Here is a 15,318-nt window from a genome sequence, read left to right on the forward strand (position 1 = left end):
ATCATATGACTATATTATGGTAGCCTAATCAACTAGCAAAATTGATAAATTTTAATTGAAATTGAATTTCAAATTATGCCTAAGTACATGGATTTTTGACCTTTACTTGGTACATAACCTTTTTTGCCCAATATTACATGAAAATGATTTTTTCAAATAATTTATTACTTAAGCTTTTGTGGTCTAATTTAATACCTAAATTTATCAATATTATAAAATTATCCCAAAATACTAAAGCACGTTAGTTTTTTTATGAGAGACTAACATGTGACAAATGTTATTGAATTTAATATCATTAATGGTTACATTTATTTGGAGTTTCTTTATTTTATTAAAAATATGTTCAAAATTTACTTTTAATTAGGGTTGAGATTAGTTTGACTCTTAATGACAAAAATAATTTAAGAGGGACCATATACCTAAAATATGTTATGGTTTTCACAAAATCCTCAATTTCATAAGAATATTAAAATCCGTGTTAAAAATTTGTAATGAAAGAAGAAAACTAGAGTTATAAAAATCCAAAGTAAAATAAAATAAAATAAAATAAAATAAAATAAAAATAACTAAACATTCCACGTGAGCGCCAGTCATGGCCGTATCGGCAAGCACCGCAAGCACCCGGGGGGTCGAGGAAACGCCGGAGGTATGCACCACCACCGGATCCTCTTCGACAAGTACCACCCTGGGTATTTCGGGAAAGTGGGTATGAGGTACTTCCATAAACTCCGTAACAAGTTTTACTGCCCCATCGTCAACATCGACAAGCTCTGGTCTCTCGTCCCACAAGACGTGAAGGCAAAGGCCAACAAGGATTCGGCGTCGATGATCGACGTGACCCGATTCGGGTATTTTAAGGTCCTGAGGAAAGGTGTGTTACCCGAGAATCAACCGGTCGTGGTTAAGGCTAAGTTGGTGTCCTAGACTGCTGAGAAGAAGATTAAGGAGGCTGGTGGTGCGGTTGTGCTCACCGCTTAGGTTAGGTCTTTTGCTTTTAGATCTGAATGACATCTCTATTATTACATTATCTTGGACTTATTTTGAAATCAGATTTTGCATTAACATCCGTAGTTTTGGCTCAATTATAGATATTATATGTGATAAGTTTTGAGATATGTAGTTCATCTTGTTGTGCTTTGTTGCATACCATGGATTTTGGTAGACATGGACTTACGTTGAAAACTTATTAGCCCCGGATGCAATGGCTTGTTGTATGTGATGTATGGGATTAAGGTTTTCCTGCATAGTTTGAAGCGGTTCAAAACTTTGGCATGGAAATTTATGATGAATCTTATGGGGGGGACTAGTGATAGCTCTCTTTTGTGTTGGTGAATTTTGGAATAAATTTTAGTGGTCTAAGATGCAATCTGTTGGTGCTCATAAGTTACTCGAGTTCAACTCGAAAAAACTTTGAACTTGCTTTAGTAATTATTGAGTCGAGCTCTCCGTCGAGCCGAATTCGAGTGTAGTAATACTTGACTTGAACGGATCGTAAGTTTTATTGAGCTTTTCATAAATTTATATTATTAAATTATGCTATTATCCTTAATATATATTATTAACCCTAAACTTAATTAATGAGTTGAGCATGAGCTCGAATTCAGAAATTGGTAAACGAGCTTAATCGAGCTCGATTATATCTTGAGCCAAGCTTGGCAGTATTTGGGCTCAGCTCGGTTCGATTATACCCCTAGTTGAGCCATTCCCCATTTTCCATGCTGAAACCCAGCTTATTAATAGGTGTTGCAGACCAAAATGAAAGTACGAAAAGCATATGTCTTAGCTGCCCTGCTTCATTGACATTAGCAATTTACTAATCTGGGAATGGTGTGTTAGATGTGGTGCCATTGCTTAATGTGGTCCTACGTATTCAAGAAGTTATGTTAAAGTTCATGGATGCAGAAGGGAAAGAAATAGACATTTATTATGGACCGTAAATTGGCAATTCACTTGGTGGCCATCATATTTTGTAATTGGTATTTTGAGATCTAAACTTTGTAGGATAAAATTATTTTGAAGACGATACTTTGATCGAGTTTTCTTTATTTTCTAGTATTATTACCGTCTACCCTTGAGCATGAGAAATGCATGAAGTGAGTGAGGCATAAGGTTAATTTCTTGCTTGGTACCACAGGGATTTAAGTGTTCATTTGAGGCGAAGCTGAAACAATACATACAGTAGTGAGTGAAGAATAAGATGACTACAAAACAATAACCAAAATTTCCCAATGCAACCACGGTTGTAACTTTGAAAATAAAACTGTTGCGAAGAAGGGAAGCAAGGCTGTAACTTTGAGGTTCAGCAAAGAGAGGGCTTTCATTTTCCTGCTCTTAAATGTACACCGAAAGTGAGCGTGTTGAAATCCACATGGCTAATGCAACGACGTGTTCAGTTGATTATCATGGTATCGCGAGGCAATTTGTAGGCTGCAATGCTACCTTAAAAACTGTAATTATTTGTTTGTTACAACCCTTTCAACAAAGCAAAAGAAACATGATTTAGTTTACTTAAATTAGTAGTGAACACATTAGCCGAGTAAGTGTGAAACTAGCCTTAAAGCCCAACCCAAATCAAAATATCTCCTATGCTAAATTTATCTATATATTTTCCCAAATAAAAAAAAAATCACAATTCTAAGATCCAAATCAATTTTGCACCCTTTAAGCCCAACGTGATAAGGGCCAACCCCTATTTAGATCCATCAAATCACAAAGCCCTAAAAGACAAAAAAAAACCATTGTCCACCACACAATAAAAACTGACAAAAACCTATTTTCATTTTTCTCGTCTATCAGCCGCGCTTACAGAAGTCCCGTTCAATCCAAGTGTCTAACAGTGACAACCTGTTTCAAAAAGAACCGTAAGAAGCGCGGCCACCTGAGCGTCGGTCATGGTCGTATTGGCAAGCACCGCAAGCATCCGGGGGGTCGAGGAAACGCTGGAGGTATACACCACCACCGGATCCTCTTCGACAAGTACCACCCTGGGTATTTTGGGAAAGTGGGTATGAGGTACTTCCACAAACTCCGCAACAAGTTTTACTGCCCCATCATCAACATCGACAAGCTCTGGTCTCTCATCCCACAAGACGTGAAGGCAAAGGCCAACAAGGATTCGGCGTCGATGATCGAATGACCCAGTTTGGGTACTTTAAGGTCTTGGGAAAAGGTGTGCTGCCCTAGAATCAACCAATGGTGGTTAAGGCTAAGTTAGTGTCTAAGACTGCTAAGAAGAAGATTAAGGAGGCTGGTGGGACGGTTGTTCTCACTGCCTAGGTTAGGGTTTTTGCTTTTTGATCTCTTATATTATCATCTAGGACTTAATTTTTGAAATGAGATTTTACCATAACATTCTTAATTTTGCTTCAACAATATATGGTATGGTGTTTATTTTCTCGTGTTTTGCTTTGTTGCATTTGCTTGATTTAAGTTAAGATGGGGAAATTCTTGATACTTTAATGAGATTGCTATTAGCTGTTCGTGCTATCTCTATCGTCAGTGTTGAATTATACATATAACAGATATTGATGAATATTATCAACTTGTGTTGCAATGGAAGATCAACTCATGTATTTATACAAAGACTATAGACTGTTAACTTTCTTAACCAACTAACTGTTGACTAACTGCTGGCTTAACAGCTTAACGACTAACCAACTTTCTTTTATTACTCTAACATTCTCCCGGTCTTTTAATTTCCTTAAACTCAGTCACTATATCTTTTTTTGTAACTTGAAGTGCCTCTCGAAAACCTACAAACTTCTTGGGAGCAATAGGTTTAGCAAGAGCATTTGTAATCTGACTAGATGATGGAACATAGTTGACTTGTAGTGAGCCATCAACCACTTTCTCACGGACAAAGTGATAGTCAATTTCAACATGCTTAACTCTTGCATGATGCGTTGGATTAGCAAACATAGACACTGTAGACGTGTTATCACACCAGACAATTGGTGGCTGTTCCATATGAACCCCTATCTCTTCCAGTAGCGGTCGAACCTACACGAGCTCGGATATACAGTTTGCCAGGCTGCGGTATTCAGCTTCTGAAGACGACCTGGACATAACAGCTTGCTTCTTGGAGCACCAAGCTATTGGGTTTGGCCCTAGGTAGATAACATAACCTATGGTAGAACGCCTGTCTTCAACTGAAGAGGCCCAGTCAGCATCTGAGTAACACACCAGTTTAAACTGTCCTTTGGAGAAAAATATCCCATGTTCCATGGTTCCAGCTAGGTATTTAAGAACTCGTTTAACTGTTTTCCAATGAACCTCACTAGGTGAATTCATGTATTGACTTAGTTTATTAACACAGAAGGATACGTCAGGCCGTATAATACATAGATATTGTAGCATACCAATAGTGCTACGGTAAAGGTGTCCATCGACAGTTGCCTGACCATCATTAGAAGCAACCAGCTTAGGAAAACTAACCATATGGGTAGGTATGGCAGCTACACCCTCCATTCCTACTTTTCGTAGTATGTCTTGAATGTACTTTCGTTGGGTGAGTAACAGTCCTTGATACATGGACTGAACCTCAATGCCAAGAAAGAAACTAAGCTGTCCCAAGTCTTTTAGAGCAAGCTGATTGTGAAGTTGATGCACCACATCATCAATGTCTTTACGGGAGCTGCCAGTGATGACTATGTCATCGACGTAGACCATAAGAATCATCTGACTGTCACTAGACCCATGAATGAACAAAGAGGGATCAGCTTGTGTCGCATGAAAACTCAGTTGACTTACCAAAAACTATTTGAGTGTGTGAAACCATGCACGGGGAGCCTGACGTAAACCATACAAAGCTTTATTCAGCTTACAGACCAGCTGCTGACCATTGAGCCCGTACACATCAAAACCAGTTGGTTGATCCATGAAAATCTCTTCAGTTAGCTTCCTATTTAGGAATGCATTATTCACATCCACCTGTCGTAGTGACCACCCTTTCATCACAACAATAGCAAGCACTGTTCTTATCGTAACTTCCCGTACTACTAGACTAAACGTATCCCAAAAATCAGTCCCTGCATGCTGAGAAAAGCCCTTAGCTACCAATCGAGCTTTGTACCTGTCTACAGTGCCATCAACTTTTTTCTTTATTTTAAATAACCACTTACAACCAATTGTTCGACGCTGTAAAAAGGTCGGGCAAAGATTCCAGGTGTTGTTGCTGACGAGAGCATTCATTTAAGCAAGAACATCATCTCTCCAGTGCTTATGAGTCATAGCAACATGAATATCAGTAGGAGTATCAGACGATAAGTCAACGTTGTTGAGATAAACCTTGGTTTTGAAGACACCAGCTTTGTTGCGAGTGACCACAGCATGGGAGTTTTGTGGGATGGGATGAGAAGATGGTGGGACTATAGGAACAAGTAAGTGAGACATAGAGGTAGTCGGGGAACCAGAAGATATGGGAGAGGTAGGCCGAACAGTTTGTGGTGAGGCTGGTGAGTTACACAGAGAGGCAGGCAAAGATAAGGTAGATTGACCAGGAGAAGGAACTGATGTGTAGGGAAACTCACCTCCACCATCTGTTTGTAGTGTTCGAAGCTTCAACCTAAGAAGTCTCTCAACTTGCTTGTGAAAATGAGGAAACACAGTAACAACTTCAGACTTATTGTGCAAATAGAGCCATGTAAACCTGATATAGGCATCAGTAAATGCCACATAATAGCGAAAACCATTGGAGGTTACTGGAGCTGGACCCCAAACATCGGCTACTACTAGCTGCAAGGGTGCAACATATTGAGACACTGTTGAGTGTAGCAGTTGTTTGTGCTCTTTGCCTAAGTGACACGCAACACATGCAAACAAATCTTTATTGCCATCAAAAGGCATATTACAACATTGTAAGGCATTGAGCAGTATATTTTTACAAGGGTGACCTAGTCTAGTGTGCCACACACTTAGAGAAACTGAAGCATGAGTTTGAAAACAACAAGCTGCACGAATAGACTGATCATTCTTAGGAGTATTTCTGAGATGAAGTTTATACAGGCCATGATGCATGGAACCCTGAAGAAGTACCTCCTTAGTCTTTAAGTCACGCACTTAACACTGTGTAGGAAGGAATTCAAACATCACCTGATTATCTCTTGTGAACTTAGACACAGAAAGCAGGTGTTTAGTTATTCCAGGAGTATATAGCAAAGACTTCATGTAAAGCGGTCGTGTCTTAGTAAGAAGAGAGGACTGACCAGAGCATAAAACAGGCAGAAAATTACCATTGCCAACATAGACCTTACCTGGCCCATGACTAGACGTGTTGTCACTAAGAGATTCAACCGAGTGAGTAAGGTGATGAGTTGCCCCAGAATCAGGATACCATGCAGGATCTCCAACAGTGTCAGGGGTAGCCACCAAAGCATGAGGCTGAGAAGCAGACACAACCACAGACGAAACTTGTTGTACTGTGTTACCAGCAAAAAGATTTGGCCAGGTAGACGAGGGAGGCACTTGACATGTCCAGTTGGGTGAAGGTAGAACCACAGTAGGTGCATACATACACACATTCGCTTGTGGTGGAGGTCTGTAGTTGGTGCTTTTGTAGGACGCATCAAACGATAATAACAACGGTTTACAAGATGTCCTATTTTTCCACACAGTTGGCATTGGACCCGCGTGCCAGAAGAACGGCCACGCCCACGACCTCGAGAGTTAGATGGTTGATAATGTGGTGTTGACCTGCTAGTAACAGACTCAGCAGGCTGTTGAGAAACAAGATTGGCAGAGCTAGGAGCTTCAGCCACCATGACTTGTTGTCGAGATTCAGCATCAACCAACATGGTCGTGACACTCTGAAGACTGTACGGAGTTGGACTAGCAACAATGATTGAGACAATAGACTCATATTCAGACGGTAGCCCATTTAAAATGGCTGTGACATGTTCATGATCGCTTATGACCTCCCCACAGCCAGCCAAATTATCGCAAAAGAATTTAACCTTTATTAAGAATTCTCGCATAGAAAGATCCCCCTTGCGTTGTGAGTGCAAGGCACGACAATAAAACATCATCCTAGAGGTAGATTTGCTTCCATACAGAGATACAATAGCATTCCATATCTGTGCATTCGAGTCCAAGCCAATTAAATGAGGGAGAACTGCTGGACTTACTGAAGATAATAGCCAAGAAGCAAACGCACTATCTTGCTGCTCAAACCTCGCAAATTAGACATTTTCTTGAGACATTCCATCTTCACCCAGAACCATCGAAGGAGGTGGAGCGGTATTCAAGTCAAGAAAACTTTGCAGTTTGTAAGCCTTGACTGCCAAAAGAATTTGCTGTCGCCATAAAATATAGTTAGAATCATCAAGAAGAACACTAACCTTCTTGGTTGAGAAAAATCTACTATCAACAACACCATTAGAGAGATGAGACGCCATCGTGGGAACTGCAGATTGAGCAGATGGACTCGATGAAAGATCCATGTAACCAACGGCGATACCAACTTTATCCCAGGAAGAGACTAACCTCTGATACCATGTTGAATTATACATGTAACAGATATTGATGAATATTATCAACTTGTGTTGCAATGGAAGATCAACTCATGTATTTATACAAAGACTATAGACTGTTAACTTTCTTAACCAACTAACTCTTGACTAATTGCTGGCTTAACAGCTTAACGACTAACCAACTTTCTTTCATTACTCTAACAGTCAGACCATTTCATATTCTGTATTACGTTCATTCCCAAATTGGCCTAACCTTCCAATGCACTGCCGTTCTTTTGTTGTCAACAATGTTTTTCATAAGTTCGTATCTAGATTTTATGATACACGAGGTAATTCCTCTTTCGCTAGAGTAGTGTTGGAAAATCTCCATCAAGAGTGGTCCCTTTCCTAATCAATGCTGGAAAAAGAAATTGAAATTGATATTATTATCAAATGCTTATGTCTGGATTGGAGTAAGCCTTTGGGTCAGTGATTTAAATTCGCAATTATTGTAATTCACGTTCATCATTTTAGTCATTCTCCTTAACAGATTACAATTCATGATTGCATACCCGTTTAAACTTTAAAGGACTAATTATGAATCAAAATTGAACATTTTATTATTTTCTGGGATTGGGTTCCGACCCAACACCATCCTAAGTTGTCCCCTCCAGGTCGACTCAGCCGCTGCTTCCCCACTCTGCTCAGCCGTTTGCACCATAAAGAAACGAAGTAGAATGATGGTTGCTCAACAAATAAGTATAAACATCTATTCTTCTTTCGTCTCTGAAAATTTTGAAAGGCAGACTATCGATGCAACAACTAATTTTTGAACCCTCCCCTAAAATAAAACTAAAGTGTTGATTAAGCAGAGAAAAAACACATATACATAATGAAAATTTTTGTACCAAATGTGGCTTCGTTTGAATCTGATCGTTAAATTCACTGGTGGTTTATGCCTGTAAACATCGGGCTCACCTTTCTGGTGGGAATAATTCTTGGGTGGATCGTGGTTAAGATACTGAAACCAAAACCCTATCTGGAGGGTCTTATCATTGTTACATGTTCATCTGGTAAGGTTGACGCACACACCTTTAGTTTTGTTAAAGCCCCCTTCAAGTAACCCTGTACTTAAAAAATAAATTCTTGTTGAATTAGGGAACTTTTGAAATCTTCTCCTGCAATCTGTAATGGGGATGGAAGCTCATTTGGGGATAGTAATGTTTGCAGCACAGTTGCATCTTTTTCAATGGCGGTAATGTGATATCATATTTCAAGCTTATTTTTTATGTACAATAAGCGTTGGGTTGCAGGAATTAGTTGTTTACTCATTACAAAGTAATAAAATGTTTAATTTTGGTTATATTTTAGTCCTTTAAAGTTTAAAGTGGTAAGCAACGGTAAATTGAAAAATCTTTCATATTTCCGTTAGAATTTTTAATGGGAAAGATCAAAATGGTGCCTAAATTATAAATTTTTATTTTGAAAATATTTAATAATTAGGTGACTATATAACTAATCTCATAATAAAACATAACAATAATAATTTCAATTATTAAAGGTTTACAACAGTCAAATGAAATAAAATGTGAGAACTTAATTTTTTAATCATTATAGTAAAATGTTTTTATTATTAAAATATGTTTATTTACATAAGAATATAATTTTATCATAGTCAAAACCATTTTTCAAATAAAAATAGTTTGACAATGTTTGAGAAAAATATGAAAATTTTAATTTTTAAAATGTTAGATTTCTATTAAGGAAACATGAGACATTATCAATTTTTACTAGGTGTGATCGACACCTATAAAATCACCTTTTAAAAGAAAATTTTGTAAATTCTTTTAAAAAGATAATGATTTGATCTGCACTTTGAAAATTAGAGTAAACTCGAGTTCAAGAGGAAAATATTAACACCCTTATAACGCTTAGAAATATTAGCACCTTGTTTAATTTATTTTAAATTTCGAATATTAAAAGTTTGAATACAATATTTAAAGATGATCCCATAAATTTTAAGAATACATTAATTTTATTAATTGAGTGAATTTAAATTTGAAAGTCAAAATTTAAATTTTTTTAAATTCACTCAAATTTAAGGATATTTTAACATTAAGAACAATAAAGGGAATAAGTTACATTAGGATGATTTTAAAAACTAAGATTTTTAGGCACCAATAAAATTTTGCCACATCATCAAATTTTAAAAAATTAAATTATTATTATATATTCATCTATAGAGAAATTATTTTATGGATCATTCCCACCACAATATTCATGGTCCCTTTCAACAAATTTTTTCATGTCATTGACATTTAATTTTGATAATTTTTTACTCTGAGCCCTGAATTTAGAATCTTGAATCCTGAATCCCAAACCCGAACCCGTAATCCCAAATATTTAAACCTTGAAACCAAACTCCAAACCCTTGAACCTTGAACTCAAACCTTCAACCTTGAATCCTTAAACCCTCAACCTGAACTCCGAACCCAAAATCCAAACCCGAGCCTTGAACCTTAAATTTTGAACTCAAACCCTGAACCTCAAGGTTTGAAGTTCAGGGTTCAAGGTAAAATAATTACCAAAATTATGTGCCAATGACATGAGAAAAATTGCACAAAGATTACTAATTTTTTTAAAAGTTGGTTGCACAAAAATATAAAAAATTAACTTATGAAAAAAAATGATTAAAATTTGTAAAAAAAAAGAAAAGATATTTGTTCATAATTTAAAATTTTAATTATATTAAGTAATTTAATTAAATTTAAATTAAGTTAGAGAATATATTAGATATACATGAGTATATAATAATACTTTATTATCTTTAAAATTTGATGACGTGGCACTATTTTATTGGCGCCTAAAAGCTATACTTTTTAGAATCATCCTAACTTAATTTATTCCAACAATAAATGATGTCATTTCAAAAAAATTGGACAAGGATGTGATGAATTTCTTTTACGAACACGAGATTAGCACGTCAAAGTATTAACAATTACTAAATGCGCACGTAAATATATTTTGAAAGTTTTAGAAGTATGTATGTATACATATATAAATATATAAAATAATTTATTTATTTTTTGAAATAAGACTTCCTTTATTCAATAAATAGTTACACAAAATACAATCAGGTATGAACATCATTAAGAGAAATGAAGAATTTTGCTAACTGATGAGCCTCCATGTTGTCGTTCCGTAATAAATTTTTGCATTCTGAGATGACCGTTCCAAACTCGGTCTAGTCAAGCTCTTTTGATTTCGTGCCAGCCACAATCTCTTAAGCATTCGTAAAAATTAATCCAGGTCCCTCCTTGTTATTAACAATCCATTGTAAGCATCTCAGCAAGAAGATCAGGAACACTCATTGCTAAAGCCATAACTCAAATTGACTCATACTCCACTGACAGACCAGCAAGAATGATGCTAATATTTTCCTGCTGAGAAATAGCATTGCCTGCTGCCATTAAGGTATCATACAAACCCTTAATTTTGGCCAAGTATTTTTTAATAGTTATCTGCCATTTCTTTTGAGAATACAAAAAATGCCTCAAACTAGAAACCGTCATAGTGGGTTTGGTAGCAAATCGCCGAACAAATGTGTCCCACACATCAAAACTCGATCGAGCACCAGTAAGATGCACCAAGATATCATCACAAATAGTGGATAATAACCAAGAAGCTAACAACTTATTTTGTTGCTTATGAAACAAGAAATCAGGGTTAGCAACAAGGTTGCCATATCTGTCAACGATAGACTGTGGAGGAACACTAATAGTTCCAAGAACAAATTCATGTAGCCTATACCCCTCAAGAATTAACAGAACCTGTTGTTTTCACAAAAGAAAGTTGCGCTCACCTAGTTTCATCGTATCATGCTTGGGAAACTGTTGAATCTTTCTCAAGGAATCACAACCAGGATCGGGAGAAGAACCAGCTGTAGGTGTAGCCGCATTAATTGACTGATGATTGCCGTCATTATTGCCAGAAATCGCTTCTGTCGCCATGGTAGAAACACAAAGAAGAAACACAAAGAAAACTAAAAAAAACTTAAGGCTCAGATACCATAATGAGAACCATAGAACTGATTTAAGTGAACAAAACTGATTGAATTATTATTGATTATGCAGAGTACAAACCATAGTATTTATAACACAATGTATTAACAGATAACTAACTATAACGACCTTAACTACCAAGCTCTAACTACTAACTGTCATAAAAAATTTCATTCCTTAACAACATCCACTCCCCTTGCACAGAAGCGAGCCTTTGAAGGCAATACATCCCACAATGTCGGCCACATAAATTCCTTGACTTTAGGCGGTATATGTAACTTGCATAAAATTTTCCAGTTCATTAACAGATCGTTTATCAGTTGCTCCTAATATACGCCACATTCGACATTGTCCCTTCTTATTAAAATGCCATATTAATATATTCGTCATGCGCTTAGAAGTGATCAGAATTCTGCAAATGGCCTCAATATACATTTCAACAAACAACTCCCTTACCCTTTGCATGCCCCATGCGTCATTATCATTCATCAACTAACTAACGCGGAGCTCGAAATGAATCATATTATCCACTCAAAAATCAAAGTCCCTAGGCAGCCTAAGATTATCATAAACGAGTTATTTTCCACGGATCCTGTTAGGAGTAACAATTTCTGTTATTAGTTAGTAAGTTGTTAAGGTTTCTGTTAGTAGTTACTGTTGAGATTGCATGTATTGCATGCATTAAATACCCCATGTAATCAGCTTTATAAAATAGTAATAAAGAATGATTTCTTTCAGTTGTTGAAAGTTTAGCCTGATATGGAGAGCCAAGTTTTTTTTAGATCAAATAGTTTTGTTGTTCTTCTTATTTTTTCATGGAACCAAGTGCAGATACTCCGCATAATTCTTCAAATATTGGTGGAGCAACCCAGTCGCAGGATCTTGGCATTGGTGGTTCTTCAACTGTTCAGTATTTTACCAAGCATGATACGGTCAAACTTGCAGAACATAATTTCTTACTGTGGAAACATCAGTTGCTGCTGATTCTTGAAGGATATGGGCTTGAAGGCTTTGTTTTGGGCACGGTTTCTTTTCCTCCTGCTGTTCTTGTAGAGGCTGATGGTCGTGTTGTTGATAATCCAGGTTTTCTTGTTCATAAGAAGAAGGATAAGTTTCTTGCTTCTTGGCTCATTTCGACGGTCACGGATGAGGTTTTGGTTTATCTAACAACAGCTAAAACAAGTCTTGATGTTTGGAACACCATTGAAAGAAGATTTGACACTACGTCGAATATCAAGATCTCGAGTATGCGTCATGCATTATACTCGATCAAGAAAGGTAGTTTAAACGTTAAAGAATATTTGAATAAGGTCAAGAATCTTATTGATAGCTTAACAGCTGTTGGCAGTGACGTTACAGAAAAAGAGCAAGTTAGTGTTATTCTGTCTGGGCTTCCCATTGAATATGAGTCTATTCGTGTTTTTGCGTCTGCAACTTCAGTTTCGTTGGACTTGTTGACTGGTATGCTTCTTGATTTTGAGGCTAGACAGTTGGCTGTTTTGTCAGAAGCTCCTTTGCAGGCAAACTTAACTAAATATCAAGATGATGCAGCTAGTTCGAAACCTTCTTATGCTCAGGACTTAAAACAAGGGTTTCGTGGTTCGAGTCGTAATTGGTCGCGTGGCAGAACTAGAGGCACTGGTCGAGGACGGTCTCGTTCTAGACCTCAATGTCAACTTTGTAGTAAGGTTGGTCATATTGTACAAAATTGTTATCATCGATTTGATGAGAATTATTTTGGACAAAACCCTTCAGTCAATTTTCATCAAGTGCATGAGTTTGCTCCTTCCTCAATGGCATGCTCTTCTGTACTTAATTGTTCTGGTTCGTGCTCTCGACTGTCAACTCCATCGTCATCATCAGCTGATCAGACCTGGTACCCAGACTCCGGTGCAACAAATCATGTTACACCTGACAGATCCACTCTTATGTCAGTAACTCCTTATATAGGTGCAGGTCAAGTTGTTATGGGCAATGGTAATTCGACACCTATGGCTAATATAGGGTCTTCTAATATTCTGGCTGGCTTTAGACTTCTTCATCTTCAGCGTGTGTTACATGTTCCTACAGTATGCAAAAACTTATTGTTTGTGGGACAGTTTGTTAAAGATAACGTTGTCTTTTTTGAGTTTCATCCATTTCTCTGTTTTGTGAAGGACATTCAGACAGGGAAGATCCTTCTCGAGGGCCACATACATGAAGGCCTCTACCGATTTCAGTTGTCCAAATCTACTCTCAATAGTAAAAGTTTTCTTTCGAAGCCTAGTCCATGCTTAATAAACAGTGCCCAACTTTCATCTGCCGTATTATGGCAAACAGACTTGGACATCCGTGCTCTAATGTCTTGTCTCAAGTGTTAAAGTCTTGTAAAGTCTCGTTTGTACAACATAGTTTACCTACTATATGTACGGCCTGTCAAATGGGCAAGGCTCAAAAGCTTCCTTTTCCTTCTTCCACTACAGTGTACAAGGTTCCTTTTGAGCTTGTAGTTTCTGATGTATGGGGACCAACTCACGTGCCTTCCAATGGGTTTTGCTATTACGTGTCCTTTGTTGATATGTACAGTAGATACACTTGGATCTACTTTCTTAAAAATAAATCTGAGGTTGCTTCTTTTTTTGCTAATTTTCATCAGATGGTAAAAACTCAATTTGGTTGTTCTATCAAGATGTTACAAACGGATGGTGGGGGAGAATATCGTGTTTTGACAAAAGAGTTTTCTCGTCTGGGCATTCAACATAGGGTTACTTGTCCATACACCTCCGAGCAGAACGGAGTTGCTGAGAGGAAGCATAGACAAATTGTTGATATGGGATTATCCCTTCTTGCTTAATCTGGTGTATCGTTGAAGTTCTGGTATTATGCTTTTGCTCATGCTGTTTATTTATCAAACTGACTACCTACTCCAATTTTACATCAAGTGAGTCCGTATGAGAAACTTCATGGTAACAAACCTGACTATACTATTCTTTGGGTGTTTGGATGTGCTTGTTATCCCGATTTGAGACCATTTCAGTAATACAAGCTACAGTACATGTCAAAAGTTTGTGTTTTTCTTGGGAGTACCCCTATAAAAGGGTTTCGGTTTCTTGCTGAAGATGGTAGGGTGTATCTTTCTCGACACGTTCGGTTTGATGAGGAAAGGTTTCCATTTAATGGTGGTTTTTGTTCAAAGTTCCAAAAGAATGTCATAAAGGAATCTTGTAAACAGCAGACCATGCTCCCTATTATTATGCCTAATAATCTCCCTGAAATAGGTTTTGCACAAGGAGAGACACGATTGGTTAGGACATCTCCAATGGCACATTCTTTAGTCCCATCACATCATACTCCCTCTCGTTCCAGCTCGTTAGCTGGTATTTCTCTTCCCACAGAAGTTTCTCCATTATATGGTCCAAATGAGTGTAGTTCAGAAACTCTTTTGACACATGGACAGAGTGAATGTCAAGCTGAAGCTCCATTGAATGTTAGTGTGCACCCCATGCAGACCTGTTCAAAAAATGGAATTTTTAAACCGAAAGTTTTAGCTTCGGTATTGGCTGAAAAGGAGCCTTTGACAATAAGTGAAGCGTTTCAAAACCCGGTATGGACAAAAGCTGCTAAAGTAGAATATGGTGCTTTGCTAGCTAACCAAACCTCGGATCTCGTGCCACTACCTGAAGGACGACGAGCCGTTGGTTGTAAATGGATTTTTAAACTAAAAAGGCATACAGATGGTTTTATTGCTCGATACAAGGGCAGGCTTGTGGTTAAGGGCTACTTGCAGGAAGCTGGAATTGACTTTCAAGAAACGTTTAGCCCGGTTGTTAAGC

General features: G+C 37.5%; 2 pseudogenes; both read left to right on the forward strand.

Annotated features, from left to right (window-relative positions):
• Window positions 1–576: 576 nt before the first annotated feature.
• On the forward strand, window positions 577–1,197 carry LOC105795950 (60S ribosomal protein L27a-2-like; annotated as a pseudogene).
• Window positions 1,198–2,335: 1,138 nt separating this feature from the next.
• LOC105795951 (60S ribosomal protein L27a-3-like) lies at window positions 2,336–3,396 on the forward strand (annotated as a pseudogene).
• The last annotated feature ends 11,922 nt before the right edge of the window (window positions 3,397–15,318 follow it).

This window comes from Gossypium raimondii, chromosome 3 (assembly GCF_025698545.1).
Source record: "Gossypium raimondii isolate GPD5lz chromosome 3, ASM2569854v1, whole genome shotgun sequence".
In the NCBI taxonomy this organism is placed as follows: Eukaryota; Viridiplantae; Streptophyta; class Magnoliopsida; order Malvales; family Malvaceae; genus Gossypium; species Gossypium raimondii.